The following is a 16,828-nucleotide window of genomic DNA, read 5'->3' as shown; positions in this document are numbered from 1 at the left end:
TTGGAGAAACTTCATATTATGAGAAGAGATCTCTTCTTGCACAAGAAATTTAGGAAAAAAACCCCTACTACTACTCCTGCACACACACACAGGTGGATAGACAGAGGTATGTATAAAGTTCATGTAAGTCTTCTAGAGTCCAGTACTCTCTGACCAGGTTCTTTTAGATATTCCACATGTGGAGTGTAATGTTTAATATCAAATTTACTCATTTGAAGATGTTTGATATTACATGGGATTTTTGATTTATCAGAATGATACAAAACACACTGAAATCACAATACAAATGTAAGTTACACTTAGCAAAACACAGCAATTGCAATGCACAGGTCAATTGCAATACCAAAGTGATCTCCATTGCCAGTCTCTGTAACATGCTCACTGGGAAGGAAAATGCGGGTTGAAGCAGCTCAAGCCCATTGCTTGCTTTGAAATTCTTAAGTTATTCAGTTTTATACTGTGTGGGACTGAGCCACATATACACTCCGTGTTGGTCTGGCTAACTCAGGGATAGGTATGCATTCCTGATGAACTCAGGGAGAAACATTTACACCACCAGTTGTCCACTCAACCGCTGATTGCTGTTTACCCAAAAACAAAGACCACCCTCTGGTCCCCTTTGTATTGAGATCAGGTCAGTTTTCTTTGCAATGTCTGTCGTTAGTCACACCCTACATTATTTCCTGATTTTCATTGGCACAATGCCCTTGCCCATCTCCTTTGAGCCTCCTTCTATTGAAGGGGTTTATTGGTCAAAGTGAAAAAAGCTTGGAAGATGTTTTGGCCATTTCTTGAACTCCAAGTCCAGATCTGCGCGACTTCCAAGAGTGAAGATACAAGACAGTATCAAGTAGGATTTGCTCATTCTTTGCTTTCTTTTGATTGTAGGAGCAGCTATTTGTTTTACTCTGATTATTTTCATCCTAAAAGGCATATGGGCTAAAGATCTCTAGTTCATGCTACACTCTGCATGGAAGCTGTGGCAAAAGGAGGACTAGTCAAAGAGTTTTAGCTATGGTCTTGCCTTTATTTTTTTATTTATACTGATTTGCATATATCCTTAAAAATATCAAACATTTAAAGAATAATTTGTTTATAGTCTGCCTATATCTGTTTATGCTGTAGATTGAATGTACTCTTAGCTGCAAGTGAGAGGCATGCAACATATCTACCACAGCTGAACATATTCAGGCACACATGAAGCATGGTAATTCAACATAGCTATTCAATAATACATATGAGGAAGATCCTAGAGCAGATAAACATTTGGGAAGAAATTAATATCTATCATCTGGAATAAATGGAATTAATAGCAGTGTCTATATGCCACTTGATTAAAAGGAGACATTTAACAAATGGTTTTCTCCATAATATGTTTCAAAAAAGAGGTTGCACTGTGAATAACACTGTTATTGACAGGTCATAAAACTGACTCACTTTCTGTGCTTCGAATAAGAAGATGCACTTTCTGTCCAAAATTTGGGACTGATCCTGACCTGATTTCCTGAATAAAGATTTCACATACACAGGGTGTTATTAAAATGTGAAATTGATAAAAGTGAAACCTAAATAAAACATGTACTGATTTTAACATGGTTATGAATAAAAATTGTAGAAAAAGGTGCAAGTAGTTTTAAAAGGTTGACATGCTTAACAAAAAAAAAAAAAAAAGGCAAGAAAACCCAGTTGGATTTCCTTCATATACAGGTCGTAGTATTTTCATCAAATGAGTCCTGCAACAGGACAACAACTCGGCACAGACTACGGATTATCCCTTGATTTAAATTCTTAGAAATTAAGAATGTGCATGTTCTTGAGCAAATAGTTCAAGGGTTTCTTGCCTCTTCTGGTAAAAGCACCTATGTTTTTTATTTTTAAACTTCCAGTCACTAAATTTTATTATACTATGGAGCCTGTTAATATTAAAAAATTGCCCCATTTAGAGCCCTGCAGATCTGGATTCCTTCTCTGTGTTAACCAAAAGAATCAGTTTAAAATGGGTGTTCCAGATCTTGGGTAGTACTCATGACTTTTTTCTGAACTCTTTCAAGTATGTCAACACTCTTTCTAAGCAGAGAATAAAGACTTTAAATTTGAGCAATGCAATTAGTCTCCAAAGATAACTAAGTACTAGTACAAAGATAAATAAATACTAGTCGATAAATGAGGAAATGTTTATTTTAGGGATGTCAGGCACGTGGCTTTTAGAGAGGAGGTTGCAATTAGATACTGCCACAGGAAAAAAAGAAATCCAGTATAAAATGCATTCTGATGTCTCCACAGAGTTTGATATGAAACCCACGGTACCAAATGGGACTCTTCCAGCTGACTTGAACAGCTTTGGATCAGGCCTTAAGTGGTTTAAGAGGTTTTTTTGGTAAAGCTAGGAACTTTGCCAATCTCTGGTGAAACCAGTATTTTGCATACTGTTTTTCACTGCTTGTGAAAGCTCTAAAGACAGGCAACAAGAATGATGAAAGGATTAAAAGTTAAAAAATTTGCAGGGATCCCGAAAGAGCCTGGTGCATGCAGTTTAAAAAGAAGAAGGCTTAAGGGATGCACAGCTACTTTGTAAATTTCTTTCAGGAACTAATATATCATCCTACAGTTTCTCTAGGAATAACCTCTCCTCAACCTAGTAGAATAAAAGATATACAGAAACGAAATAATGTGACGTGTGCTCTAATGCACAACCACTCTCCTTTTTATGAGAAAATCTCTTTTATGAGGAAAGGGTCACTTTTTTTTTTTTAACTCAGCTCAGAGCTTTGCAATTGAATTCAGTAGGAGAGAAGTATTTGCAAGTTATGAGGATTAGTTTCTTTAAACTCTGGGTATCAGTATTCCTACAGTATAGAAGGAAAAGAAGACTTTGGGTGAATTAGAGAATAACGAAGCATCTTTACTCTTCCTTGTCTCTGTCCATGATAAAGAGTAGAGCTGAAATCTTAGTCCCTATGAAGAGTATGACAGAATTCCCCTTGAATTCAGTAGTATTGAGTTTTTCATTAACATTTATCACTTTTTTCCCCTGAGCAGTTCAACAATGGCAAAATAGTCTATGTAATTCATTGCACATACGAAATATGCATATAGAGCTCTTGGCAGAACAAGCTCTTGCATAACATAAAAGCCACATAATTCATATAATGCAGTAAGGGATGGGCAGCATATGTGCATATATATATCATCACATACACCCCTTGTGGGTATCCAAAGCTACAAGATGTTCTTGGGAGGAAAAAGCCTAAAGCCAGAAATGTAACATCTCATTTGTTGATGCATTATTACTTATTTCCATTACATATGAATGTATGCTCAAAAGTTCACTATTTTTATTCATCATAAAATATGCCTTCTTATTTTCTCTATTTATTTTTATTGATTGTCCCATTAAGAGAGTAGGTTGTGTAAGTAACAATAAGTTATATCAATCCTATATAAAAGTTCTCGGCTGTTCATCTTAGGTACTAGATGTACGTATATCTACCTATGCATACATAAAGATATATAGATATAAAATATATACCGATCTTGAAGAACATCTCCTCCCAGCAGTCCTAAATAAAGCAAAAGGTATTGCTGCAAGATCAGCTGACATGTAGAAACACACTTTTATTTTACCTTATTATCATGAGCGTCCCTTGCAATTCTCCTTTTTCATCATCTTCACCTCTCTCCAGCAAGAAGTCAAAGTCTGTTGTTTTAATAATGCTCCATAGTGCTGAGCAGAGTTACATTAGAAGAGGCTTATGGGTGGGAACAATGTAGCTATTTCTAAGGTAAAATGCTCCTGCTTCCACAAAAAATAGAATCAAATTTATATAATTTTAAGTACTCTCAGCAATAATTCAGCAGATACTTAGTTCCATTTTCATTGTATATCCTCTCATTTGTAAATCTTTTCAACAGTTCTTGATAGTCTTGCTGTGCTGCGATCAAGTCTTTTCTTTCTCCTTTCATTATAACATGGTTTGAGTACAGTATATTTTGCTGGTTTTGAACAGGTGAGCTGGAAAATCGCTGAAGATGCCTTGGGCTTATATATGGTTTCTACTCTTTTTGTGGAAAGGAGGAAAACTGAGAAGACAGTGGCTTTATGTTCGGGTAAAATAATATTCAACACAAATATTTTAGAACAACATCTGGCTGAAGTGTTTTTTATACATTTTTTTAAAGGATGTAAAGATCAGCTGAATTTCTGTGGCCAAAAAGAAATGCAGTTAAGTATATAGGTTTTCATTGGTACATGCTAATTCTTTGGCTGAAGAGCCCGAAGGTAAGATGCAGTCCCTTTTAACAAGGTATAATTTGCAGGATTGTCCTTAGCATACACCTCAAATTATACTTGAAGAAGGCTGCTATTTTATAACTAATGATTTTATTTAGTCTGAAAATATTGATAAGTAGATAGTGATAATAAGTGATACCATTTATGAGGCTTTAAAATAAGTTGGATCCTTTAAACACATCCATATCTTTCCATTTTGAACAGATATAAGCATTCATTTAAGTCATGTATACTGTAGATGATCTTTTGCAACCTCCCTGCACTGGTACTCCTTTATGAGGGAGCACCTTTTTTGCATAACAGTGGCTTGCATGAAATAGCCTGAGTGTGTTGTAAGGAGCTTATAGCAAAAAAACCTCAAGATTTAGGGACTGAGGAAGGGAAATCAAGGAAATAGTAGAGATGAAGGCCAAACAGCACCATCTCAGAGTTGATTTGCCACTGCCTTGCACAAGAAGTGGCTGTGTACAATGGTCTGCTAAACTTGTGCATTGCTTTCTCTTTGAAAGTATAAATGAGTGTGTAGGTACAAGGCAGTCATGCTCTTTTTTCTGCAGTATCTATCACTTCCCTCCACTAATTCCTTGCTACCTATCAGTCCACGTGTGACCCAGAGAAGGAGCTGTGCCTTCCTCTCAAGCTTGCGTGGTGTGTGTCTGCAGTAAACTCTGTGATTGTCCCCCATCTAGCCCCTCACAGGCATACCTCAGGGTACTCACCTGGGCCCATGCTACGGAATATTCATGCTCAAGAATGTATAAGATTAAGCATTAAATCACACAAGAATATAAAACACTAGGCATTACATCACAGAGTTGTACAAAGCTAAGCAAAATCTTAACTCAGATAGTAGCCACCTGTTCATTAGACAATTTCTGCAACAGCTAAACAAAATGAAACAAAGATGCAGGCAGGCAAAGAGAGTCCAGACAAAACCTGACGAATCCTGGGGCCAGTGCTGTTTGCTTTACACAGAGCTGGTGGCCACACCATACTGCCTCGCTGCAGGCTGTGCCGATGCTAGCTTGGCATGGCAGCTCTTCACAACTCAACTTCTTCAAGTGCCCAGTTGACATCGCCTCACAGTCTTTAAGAAGGGTAACAGCATTGGAGAAGACCTCATACTATCCTTTAATTTTGTCTTGAAATCAAGTTGCTGATAGACTGCTGATCTTTGCCAGGTATTCATACACTTCTATTTAGAATGTGTTTAATGCTGTTTTTCACAGGCACTGATCTTCAAGTATGAAATACACTGTATAAAAATCTGAGCTGATATCCACGTAGACAATTTATACACAGTGAGGATTAGTCAGCTGCTCTCCATCTACCTAGAGGCATGAATGTCAAGAATACTTCAGACTACAGGATTTATTGATCCTAATGTAGCTGCCATAATCAATCAAGTAAGTCTGAAAGGAGTAAGTAGGCATCTACAGACTTGTTCCCCTTTCAAGTTTTCACAGTAGCCTACACTGGTAACCATTATATAATAATTATAAATAAACAATTGATTAAAACTGATATTCTTCACTCACAGTGTATATAACTGAACTCTTCAAGTGACATCACTGAAGCCAATGCGGACACTACGCAATATGATAAAATTGCAAGGAATAGAGCTGTATGCATATTTATTTAACTGATCTATTGAAAGATAAACACTTATTCTGGAAAATAAAGTGTCTAGATAAGCATTAGACTCTTGAAATACACTAACTAAAGTGAAATGCACCAGAGTGCTGTTTATGATCTCTTCCTTCTAACAAGAAATATAGTAGCAACAGGTGACAGTGGCATTTTAAGTTCTTGCTAATAAGCATTATATCCTGCCCTGAAATATATCTTAATAGCTACTTAGATCTGTAAGTCTCTCTTACAAGTACTCCTAGAGTGAACTCCAGTATGTCTTAAATCTAACCAAGTTTTCTGTGACCTCTCCATCCCAAAAAAGCAAGCAGCACAAAGGCTAAATTGCATTACAGTGCCCAATACATAACTTATAAGCTTGCCAAGAGCTATCAGTAAAATTCAATTATGATAACCAAGAAATTATTTGAGAGGGCATATACAATACCATATTTTATTATTTATTGATTGCAAGCACCACTTTTAAACAAATAATACAGCCTACATTATAATTCTACATTTACATTTCTCTCCACAGAAAAAGTCTGCAGCTGCTTTAAGTTTTCAGCTTGCTAGAAGATGAACCAAATCTGGCATTGAGGTAATACAATGGACCATGTCTCTGTGGACATCTTCTACCAACTGCATTCTGTGGGTTACCATCCTTACTCTTCTCTTTCCAATCTTACTACTTCACGGTTCGAGTACATCGTGGTTTGGGCCCAGCAGGTAACTCAGAACCATGCAGCCACTTGCTCACTCCCCGCCTTTCAGGTGGGTTGGTGAGGAGAATCAAAAGAATGTAAACCCTATGGGCTGAGATAAGAACAGTCCAATAACTAAAGTATAATATAAAACTACTACTACTAATAATAATGGTAAGGTAAATAACAAGGGGAGAGAATATAAAACTAAAAAGAGAAGTGGAAAAAAACCCAATAAACACAAGTGATGCATAATAGAATTGCTCACCACTCACCGGCCAATACCCAGCCCAACCCAAGCAGTGATCTGGGCCTTCCAGGTAGCTCTCCTGTTTATATACTGGGCATAACGTGCTGTGGTATGGAATACCCCTTTGGCTAGTTTGGGTCCCGTGTCCTGTCTCTGCTTCTTCCCAGCTTCTTGTGCCCCTCCTCACTGGCAGAGCATGAGAGACTGAAAAGTCCTTGATCAAAGTAAGCAACAACTAAAGCATTGGTATGTTACCAGCATTGTTCTCAGACTAAAGCTGAAAGAAACACAGCACTGCAACAGCTACTAGGAAGGAGAAAAATAACTGTTACAGCTGAACCCAGGACATAGTAGCAGTGACTGTTAACAGCTTGACCTGTCTGAAGGTACATGTGTGCTTCAACAGAAAATAATACGCCAGAGTATATATCACCTGTTGTACTTGTTTCATAGTTTAATGAACAGGTCTTACACAGTAAGTGACAGTGTCATATCTGTATAGATTCTGCAAGTGGTTTTGCATACTTCTGTTCTGGATAGATGCAAAACTTTCTCTCTGGACTCATTAAAAGCAGGGCTGAATATTTTTCTCTCTGGTGAAAAAGAACAAAAAGGTGGCATTATGAAAAGGGAGACATCACAAAGAGAAAAAAACCAAAACAGGCTATTTTACTGAACATGTTAAATTAGATAATGAATACCCATAATGTGCCATAGTAGCTTCGCAAGAAAGGAAATTCAGTTGCATATATGAAACTCCATGTCAGTACAAAACTTCCTCTAATATGATAGTGATCTTCAACTGACTGTAGTACTCTGCTGAAGCAATAGTGTTACTTAAACCCTGAACAGTCAAAACTCTGGAGGTCAGAGTCAAAACAGTCAAAACTGCAGAGGGCATCTCATGAAATAGAACTAGTAGGGGTGGGTTGACTCAAAGTTACATTCACTTACCTAAATTAAGAGATCCTACAAAGTGCCCTGCAGTAGGAAATACTCCAGTCCCAGCAGCACCTAAGTGAAACACAGCTGCCCCATGCTCTGCCTGTGCTGGCGTAACCCCCTGAAGTGGCCTGTTTTGCCTGCCCACCAGCAGCACCATCTTGGGAAAGAAATAATTAAATAGGTGAACCTACTGGACCAAAGCCCTTTCACAGAATATTCAGCAATAAGACCTAAACTACAGCACATGCCCCCTGCCAAGCCCCTGCCATAGCTGCAAGCTCCTGCTGCCAGGCGAATAGCTTAGGTGAGCAGCTCATGGGGCTTTGAATGAGCCCTGTTGCAGAAACAGCCAGGCAAGAAGATGGACTGCCCCTTGGACAGCATAAACTCAGCTGCATCACCACTGCTGGTGGCAGCTGGAACAAAATCTGATCAGTGTAAAGGCAGTAGTTAACATTTTCACCGTAGTCTAGCCTCTGCAGGTCCTGTTTGCAGAGGTAGCGACAAGGTGCAAGTTCTGTGCAAGGCTGAAAACACTTCCTAGCAAGCACACATTGCCTAGGGCCTCTCAGCTTGTGTGTATTACACTGGGTACCCATGTTATTCTGTTAAAAAATAATGCTCAGGTGAAACTAATAATTTTATCTTTTGCAATAGAAATATGGACAAAAGTACTATAAATATTATTTTCACAAAGCCTGTAATTTTTACTTTGTTGCTTCTTTTTTTCCCTTCAGTTCTCCATAAAACTATCCTAATAATAGTAATAATAAATAAAATAAAGAAGAAATGGGAAAATAGTAAAATAAAATAATTTAAAAACAAATTAACCAAACCAAAGCAAAACCTTGTTAGTGACAGAAATACTCTCAGACATGGCAAAATATGCAAATTTAATTTGCTTCATAGAAGGGGATGTTACTAGATGAGTGCTTAAATAGCTGACCCGCAGTGTATCTTGACTAAATAGCTGTTTGAAGATATGAGTACCTAGATGGAAGCAGTTGTCCTCAAGATGGCCTAAATACCTCATACTGTGTTCATTAAGGATACCACTCAGAGTACTGTGTTAGGATTCATGGGGTTCTCTGCTCAATTTGATCATCTTTAGAAGCTCACAAGATCATAGGCCAGATTCATCAAAGCAAGGTATAAATGAGATTTTCCTTTGTACAGCTTGCATGTGGAGCTATTTTAAATTAAACAGTATTTTAATAAATGTAGTTTTCATTTTATTAATAGTTTTGCATTTTGTAGTGGATGGGCGCATGACTGCTAGAGCGAGTATATGAAAAGCTATGTACTTGTTTATAATTTTGAGTTTTATACTGGAATTTTTCTGCTGTTATCTGGTAGAAAATGCTGTTAATTTGTGACTGTCTTGATATAATAATGACAGGGCCTCTTAATACCAAGTTTTTTCTATACATGACGTAATTTGCATAAGATGATAGACTGCTGTTTGGACTTTCAAATTAGTAAATGAACAAGATTACTCTAATTAGAGCTAGTTTTAGGATTCTGTCATTTCAGTTTATGAGGACCTATGATTGTTTAGACTGAGGGAACTAAAAATGTGAAGGAAAATCATGACTGTCAAAGCTTTAATGGGGATACGGTACAAAGAATGAGATTTGAAGTTAAAGCATACTTGAAAATGTCAGGACCCAATAAAACCTACGAGTGCCTGCACTGAAAAACAATCACTTCTTTTTTTGGAACCCATTATCTGGGTGACACGTAGAGTTTATTAGAAAAGATGATTTACTCGTACAAGAGACAGCTTTCCTGTGAAAGTAAATTATAGTGGTTGGAAGTTGTTTATTCAGCTTTGATAGGCTATTTTTAAACACAGAATCACTACAAGAGTTTCCCTTGGGATTTGTAGTTCAGGTGTGTCCTTCTGCCATTTTCTCCAGAGACTAATTTGCCAGCTAAGCTATTTTTCTCTGTACTTAGCCTTCCTTGGATTACAGCATGTTTTGGGATTCCGTAACAACAGTACATTATTTGAAATATTGACTTGGAGAACACAATCCATGAAGGAGCTTTGGGGCATAACAACTGATATATGCTTTATATGTAGGAAATGTGCTGATTTTTCCCTATATGAGTAGAAATTCCAAACATTGAAAATTCTACACAAAAAGATGCCTTATCCTCCCCCTCCAAAAGAAATGTTTTTTTAAAAACTTATCAGAAAAATGACAATTTTATGATTTCCCTCCCCCCCCCCCCCCCAAACTTAGAAGTGACATCAGGACTGATTCTTTTAAACTTGAGATGAAGAATCAAGTTAGAGTATTCCTCTTACAGGCACAGAAGATTAAAAAATAAAGAATAATAAGGAAGTAATCTAAAATTTCTTTCAAACTACTTCTTAACACCATATAATTAGACATATATTTAGTAGTTGCTGACTGTTCCCATGTTTACTGGTGTTTAAATTACTGTCCGATATCTCAGTAATGTAGATCCCACATTAAAATCCCCTCTGAATTCTCAATTAAGACATCCAATCTAGAAACTTTTCAGGAAAGTGCAACAAGTATCAAGAAGAAGCAATTAATTGCAAATGCTTTCAGGCAAATCGTTACCATTGAAGATATTTGTGTGTCAGTTGACATGACCTTTGAGGCGAATGCTTATCCACATGTATCGCTACTTCTGAACACTCGTAAATTAGTCGGTTACAACTGCCAGTTAAGTACATTTGCGCACAAAGATGTCTCTAAGAATAAATCTCTCTTAGTATTTTAAAGAGAAAATGGCAGGATTCCTGTCCATCAGAGGAAAACATTCCTGATTGTTTATCTAATTGTGATAGATTGTTACTGTGTAAGAAAGACAGGAGAGCAAGATGCAAATTTGCCTAAGACATGTCAGTACTATGTCTACTTCTTTCCAGAAGCAAGGAAAGCTTAATCCACAATGAGAACTAGGCATGTAAATGGCATTAACACCTTCATTTAATGCTTATGTGCTCATAAGAACATATGAAAGGCCAAATTGACATAAATCGAAGAGACATCTACTCTGGCAGCCTTTCTCTGGCTGAGATTACAGGAAACCATGGAAGAGTATGTGAAACAATATATTTAAGTATCTAGGAACAAGGCGGGGAGGAGTGGGCAGGGGGGAGAAGACAAGAAGGAAAATACATAATAAATGTCATCATTTCTTTTGTCTTTTGATAAACTAAAAGCAAGCAGAGGTTTTTAGTCTCTGGCAAGCATGAAGGTTATGATAAACATCCTTTTTCAACCTGCTCAGACAGCTGGTGGTCTGAAATCAAAACCTTATTGTGGGAATGCTACTTTAGTGACTGCACTCTTTCTAAGCTTTAAAAATACCAGATTTATGGTAAATGTCTTTATAATATAATGTCTTTAATGGAAGGTTTCTCTCACCAGTCAAGCTGTTTTCCTTAGAGTCCTTAGCTGACACTATTGGTACTAAGTTTAGAAACAATATGTAATGTCATTAAAAAAATTTTTAGTACCCAAAAATCATTAATTCTGGCCTATCCTGGGAATTTTCTTGCCTTTGTGTCTCCGAATTGTACCTTGAACATTAGTTTGACCAAATTATTTTTTTTTCTTAATATGTGTGTACAAGGCACTCAGTTCACTGCACTCTCAAAGTTCATCAGTTTACTGCCAAATAAATTCTATTTTAATATTCAGCTTACTGCTCTTAGTATCTAGCCTATGAATTAAGCACTGGTTTTATGGCTGCAACCTTTTAAAGGGGTAAATGTGCACTCCTATTCCCTTACTCACAATTTCTGCCATTTTTCTTTCTTGCATTAAGCAGAAATGCCTTCTGTAAAGAGTTTTGCTAACATAACTTCCTTAGTGTCTGCGGTATTGCATAGCATGATAAGGCCTCATTTACATAGATGAAGTAAATTTCCCTTCTTTATTTGCTTTCGAAGCCAGTGGGAGCTATGTCCATATACCTGATGACATTATTTCGTTATTAGACATTAAAACAAAGAGTTGTGGGAAAAGTAACAAACACACTACGAAATTATGAGGCTTCTCAGAGAATTCACAGCAGCCATTTTCAGCAATTGAGAGATATTGGAGAGATTATTCTTCAGAGACCATGGAAGATTTAGAGCTGGAGCATAAAGGGAATAGGTGAAAACTATTCTGTTCATCTCAGCCTCTGCCTAGGCAGGAATTCCCATGTTTTCTTCGAATACCAATGTAGTTCATCCGTAGCCTTTTGCTGTTCGTTCCACACCAAAGCTCATCAGAATGAGGCAGTTTAATGGCAGCACTAATGAGCGAGGGCTCAGAGCAAATATTTTCTGGCTATGAGCTGATGACTATGCAGTGCACAAGAGTATTAGGGTGTTTTGGTAAATGTATTTACCAAATACATTTTGTATTTACCAAATACCTTTTACAACTTTCTGAGATCCACTGAGGTATTACAATGAGGGTTGATTCCTCAGACAGGTGAGGACAAAAGAATAGGGAATCCCTTTTCTGGAAAGCTTAGTTAAAAGCCCTATGTATTACGCCTAGAATGAAAACTTGGAGCTAACACAGGCACCACGAATACTACACAAGAGTCACAGTACCTCAGTCTCCCACTGTATCAAATAAATCTCAGTCTGTTTTTCTGTCAAATCTGGAGAAAACACCAAGAGATAAAAAGGAATAGGGAAAGCAGATCCTTAGCTTTCAGTTTCATAACAGGATACGTAGGACTGAATTTGAAAGGAATAAGGTGGTGTTATACGTGTGTGGTGGGGTCTGGGTGGGCTGTGTCTCAGTCACTCTCAGCCTGCCAGCTGCAGCGTTTCTCTAGAACCCATTATTTTTTCTCCTGATCCCTCCTTCCCCATCTGTTGGACACACAGGTATGAAGAACACCTGAGTTCAAAGAAATAAAACAAAGGCATGCTGTGTGATTGGGAGGTATGTTTTACTGCTATTTGTTAGTACTTTTTGCTATTGCGTGGTACTATCTAATGTCTTCTCTTTTTCATAGTCAGAAACCACAAAATTAGTGAAAACAGGCCACGCAATTTTTTATCTCAGCGCTGTTCTTCCTCAAATTGAATTTTAAGTCATAAGGGATGTGAATTTATGCTCTATTGTGTATGAATTTTCTCTTACTTAGGTGTGAAGTACAATAGCTGTATTTACCATGTGCCACACTAAGCTTGTCCAATGGTCAAAGCATTAGGCCGAAGCAAAACAAAATAAAATATTCTTCTAAGGAAAGCAGTAGGTGAGATCCAGTTTTCCACTACAGCTGAAGTGTAATTCAGTTTTCTGTTACACTTATACAGCACTTTCAGTTTAGATAGGGCATCATGGACACCATCTAATGTTTCAATCAAGTTTTGAGTGTCTTTCTCCATCCCCAACTCACTTTGAGCTATGCTGCCTCTCTAGTCTCTCATAAAGATTTTAATACAAAATGCTGACACAAGGAAAGTATTTGGAAGAGATTAATTGAGGATGAAAAGGAGTATAGCAACAGTTATAGATGGATCCTTCTGTAGCTATTGCTATTACAGTGGTTTTAATAGATGTTGAGTGTATTCAAAGATCCTACCAGTAGACAGACTAGATTTTAATTTGTTTTTTGCTGTTTTCTACACACCCTGTGAAGTTGTTAGTACAATGGAGACCGCTAGCTGTTCCTCTAGGAAAGGAAGATGTTGCAACTTGAATGAGAAGCAAAAAGAATAAAAGCTAGAAGACAGGTCAAAACATTCTAAGACAGGACAGAAGAGGAACCACACCCAGCACAGCACTTCAGAACTACAGGTAGAGACCACCTTTGGTACAGGGAACCTCTACAGAGAGTGACGACAGACAAGCAAAGTGTCAAGGAGTATTTTCTGCATGTTGCTACTTACAGGAAATGGTGCTTCAGAAATATAACTTCAGCTGTTATCTATGGTTCATCTTTCTAAGATGCTGAAAGGTATGTTTTTAAGACCAGATTGCAAAGGCCATAGGGGAAGTAGACTAAATATGTAGTTCTGCGAGGAAGATGGTGCGTTTGTGCCTTTTTCTTGACTGGCTTTGGTGTGACAAGCCTGGTGATCTCCAGTTGAAATTTTTCTGTATTGTTTGGACACTTTTATATGTGCTCTGCCCTGTGTGGATTTCATGATGTTTAGTGTTTAGTAAGGTGCAAGCGAAAGCTGTAACCCGAGTTGGGGATCTTATCAAACTTTTCTTTTGCAGGCTGGCTATTTTCCTGAGTTTTGTAGAAGTTTAATTTTTTTTAGGACTTTAATCTTTATATCACATTCTGAGACAACAAACAGACTGACATGCACATGAACAAAAACGTATTGACAGCATGATAGAACATAAAATTTGTTTCTGCAGGAAACAGGGAAATCCGTCTCACATGCTACAAATATGCCAAATCCACCGACCAAAATACCCTTTCAATGGTAGATTAATTAGCATGTTTAAGAACTTTATTCCTGTTCTTATTATGGAATCTTAATAATTAATTTTCTAATGGTATGTTATTAATATGAATTCTATATAACAACTTACTTATTCTCACACAGTTTGAATTGTTTTGTGCTTTCTTTTGTGCAGCTTTCTTACTTAGATTATTGACAGATGCTTTCCAACCTACCTTCTGGTCTTCCTCACAAGCTGAAGGCTTTAGGTTATTGAGCCATACTTAGAAGCTCTGGAAACCGCGATTGCTTTTGCTTATGTCATGATGCTGCTTAAACAGTCCTGTTGCTTCAAGAGGCCACTTTTATTGCCTGATGGGTCAAGTATTTAGATCATCATGGTTATGAAACCACGTTGTGTAATGACTCGACAAGTAGTTTATATTTGCTTTGACTGGACTGTGATATGCAGAATGCCAAAGTACACTGTCCTCCTCATGAGCCTATTTATTTCGCATTATAAAATATTTAAGAGTACAAAGGATTCTGCAAACAGCAACTCTTTCTTTTCTTGGAAGGAGTTCCTCCTTTGATTTCTTATTAAGACTGTGCACAAACTTTGATTGAACTGAGTGGGTGAGGACTCAATAAACAGCAGTGCAGTAGATGAATGAACACTTAGTTTTCTTCAAGGCATCTTGAAAGAGGTATTTTTCAAGAACAAAAGACACAAGTTAAATACATAGTACTTAAGTGCCTTAATTATCAAAGGAAATATGATTAGGTAAGCTTGACTTGAGGGAACCACCTGAGAAAAAGCACACAGTAGAAAAGATCTATTGAAACAACACTTTATGGACATTTGCTGTGTGTATTTATGGCACTATATCACTAAAATAATAACCTGGAAGGAGCTGTCTCCCATTTGCAAGAAATAGAGAAACAGTGTTCTAAAGAGACTTGTGTGTATAATAAAAGATACTGTGTGATGGCACTCAGTATATTGAACAGAAAGGCTGAAAATAAATGCTGATACCCTTATTTTACTTTTCAGCATTTGTCTGTACATTTCTAGTTATAATTAAATTATATTTACTGCTCTACAAGCCAGCTGGACTAGTAACCAAACTCACACCCACTTCTTTTCCCAACTGTTCCTACAAACCGTGTGAAAAAGGAGATGTGGGTATGTCTGATGTACTTGGCATTCAGTGGGCTTCAGTGCTCTGACTGGGTGTCCTGGGTCTCTGGAAAGACATACACCATAACAATAGAAAAGCCCAGCAGATGTCCAGGGTTAGAGCTTCTTTTCTTCTGCCTGATGATGTGGCCTACCAGTCCAGGCATTGCTGACAGGGCTGGGACTCATCTTTACGTCTCTGTTTTCAGGGCAGGATTTGCGAATGAGGTTCTGCATGCAGCTATGTTTCTGTCTTGGTTTTATTATCTCGAGGTTAAAACTCACATCTGTCATTTCCATGTTGAGTAGGAACTACTGAAAGCTCCTAGTCTGCGTCATACATCAAGGGGGACAGGTTTCCACTCCAGGGAAATCTGGAAGGCAGAATTAGCTACGGCATCCTAGGGGCCCTTCTAAGTTCTCAGTGAAATTGTTATTTTACATTACATGCACTGTCAGGATCTCTGAGACTGATTATTTTCTCAAGTGTGCGGTCTTTTTATCTTCTAAGTGTTTGTTTGGGCATAGCAGTTGTGTGATATAGAATAACACTGGCTTTATTGAAGTGAATATAGTCTTACAAAAGCATAAATGAGCCTGGACTCTATACTACATTCTAATGTTTAAAAGCTTCCAAGCATATACCCGGTACTTTACAAGGGACATTTTTCTCACATGCACATACCACACCTCCCCATGTGGCAGCTGACCTAAAACCAAGTAGAACCCAGGTTATAAAGAGGTACTGTGATTTCAAAAAAATGCACCCTGCAGATGAGGGACAGCCAGTAGCCACGGCCATCTGTCCTACCCAGTGAGCAATTATGCCTTTATTTGGCTTGAGTTTGCACAGTTTACTGCTTGTGATATTGGGAATTCACTGCTTCACCTGCAGAAATTATCTACTGGTGTGGATTTCTCCTATGCTGGACATAGGAGGCGAAGCTGCCTACCAAATTCAGAAGGAAAAAACAACTTAAAATGGAAAGCATCCTTCTGCATATTGGATTAATGTGCTGTCAAGAACTGTATGTGTCACTGCATCAGAAACAGAGAAAATAGAAACACGGTTTTAAAAAATCAGCCTGTGGTATTTTCCTTTTTCTGATTGTACTGCAGGCTCTTCAGTCATGGATTGATGATCAGTCTGGTTTTCATATTTCCATTTTTGCTGGAAGATCAGCATGTGTAGACCTTCTTTCAGTGCAGGAAACCTAGAATGGGCTTCCAGCAAAGCATGATATTGTTCTTGCTTGACCGTGCAGGGAGTCACTGATGGAAAAAAGAAAGCTGCCCAGCCGTCTAAAGTGTCACCTCTATTTGTTACAACAGATTGGTCTGTCAACAAACAAAAAGTCAGGATACAGCTACAGTAAACTCCACCAGTCTCTGGAGGCATAAATCAAGTGCCCGGATATGTAGATACCATGATACC

Source organism: Strigops habroptila, chromosome 7 (assembly GCF_004027225.2).
Source record: "Strigops habroptila isolate Jane chromosome 7, bStrHab1.2.pri, whole genome shotgun sequence".
NCBI classification, from domain to species: Eukaryota; Metazoa; Chordata; class Aves; order Psittaciformes; family Psittacidae; genus Strigops; species Strigops habroptila.
The sequence above is the reverse complement of the archived record's forward strand: the minus strand, read 5'-3'. Positions refer to the sequence as shown.